Source organism: Triticum aestivum, chromosome 7B (genome assembly GCF_018294505.1).
Source record: "Triticum aestivum cultivar Chinese Spring chromosome 7B, IWGSC CS RefSeq v2.1, whole genome shotgun sequence".
NCBI classification, from domain to species: domain Eukaryota; kingdom Viridiplantae; phylum Streptophyta; class Magnoliopsida; order Poales; family Poaceae; genus Triticum; species Triticum aestivum.
This window is the reverse complement of record NC_057813.1, coordinates 123,469,884-123,471,691: the sequence shown is the minus strand read 5'-3', so window position 1 is coordinate 123,471,691 and position 1,808 is coordinate 123,469,884.

Here is a 1,808-nt window from a genome sequence, read left to right as displayed (position 1 = left end):
GGCCTGGTGGTGTAGTCCGCAGCCCGGAGTCGGCCTGGTGGTGCAGTCCGCAGCCTGCAGTCGGCCTGGGCGGCTGGGGAGTCGGACTGAGGGGCTTTGCTAGCCCCGATGTTTTGGAATATCGTCTTGCCGTCTTCGGGGTATCCGTGTCCAATTACTCCGACAATCTACCACAAGATCGTAGAGTCTAAACCCTAAGAGCTAGCCTATGATGGTATGATTGTAATTGTGATCGGCCTTCTAAGGACCATCCTCTCCGGTTTATATGGACATTCGAGAGGACTAGGGTTTACATGGAGTCGGTTACAAGGAAGGAAATATAATATCCGGGTTGCCAAGCTTGTCTTCCACGCAAAGGAGAGTCCTATCCGGACACGGGCCGAAGTCTTGAGTCTTGTATCTTCACGCTTCAATAGTCCGGACAATGAATATAGTCCGGCTCTTCGGATACCCCCTAATCCAGGACTCCCTCAGTGATGCAAATATATTTGCTCGGATCCTTGGGTGTAAACTTAGTGAGTTCCCTATTAAATATTTAGGGGCTCCTCTCCATCACAGAAAGCTAAAGAAAAGTGAGCTCCAGCCTACTATTGATAAGATTATCAAGAGAGGTGCTGGGTGGAGGGGGAGATTATTGTCTTCTGGCAAGAGACTCACATTAGTGAAGACTTGTCTAGTCACTATTCCTGGCTACCTTATGGGGATCATTAAATTCCCAAAATGGGCCATTAAGCTTATTAATTTTCAACTAGCTTACTGTTTTTGGGATGATTATGAGGGTCATCATAAATACCATCTTGCTGTCTGGGGGAATGTGACCCTACAAAAGCAACATGGGGGGTTGGGCATCCCTAATATTGCTGACATGAATCTCTGCCTCTTAGCTTCCTGGATTAAAAGATATTTCCTGGACGAGGGCAAGGTTTGGAAACAAATTATAGATGCCAAGTATAGAACGCAAAGCCCTAATATTTTTACTTGCCCCAACAATGGTGCTTCCTCTTTTTGGAAAGGGATATTTTGGGCTGCTAAAGCCTCTAGTATATGTTATTCCTGAGTGGTTGGGAACGGAAATAGGATTAGATTCTAGGAAGATCAGTGGCTTGGTCATGCCACTCTTGCTACCCAATATTGGGATTTGTACACTATTGCTAATGACCATGATGTTACTATTAGTGACGTCTGGGATGGCACAGACCTTAAGATTACTTTTAGGAGGTGCTTCACCCAAAAGATGATAGCTGATTGGAATGAGCTACTCAGTTGTATCATTAGCGTTAAGCTGATTGACAGAGAAGATGTCGTTCGCTGGAAATATGATACTAAGGGTGTCTACACTGTTAAATCTTTCTACAACATTGTCAATTTCAGGGGAGTTAGTCCGGATAACATGCCAGTTATTTGGAAGATCAATGTCCCCCTGAGGATTTAGATATTTCTCTGGCTTATGGCCAAAAACAAATTATTAACGAGAGACAACCTTCAAAAAAGACAACATGTAGAAGATACTACTTGTCTTTTTTGTGGTGAATCCCAAACTATTGAGCACTTGTTTTTTGGTTGTGTTGTTGTGATAGAGCTATGGAGAGTGATTTTTGATATATCGAATAAACAAGCCGGAATGTCTGTTGATGACATGCTGGCATGGTGGTTCAAACACAAAAATCACCCAGCAGACTGTTTGTTGCACTCTGTGAAAATATCGTAACGACATTTGTTTCAATCATGTGCCCTGGCTTGGGATGCAGGTTCTGTGGAGGAAAACTACCACTTCTCTAGGCAGTTGGAGAAAGGGTGATACACTTGGT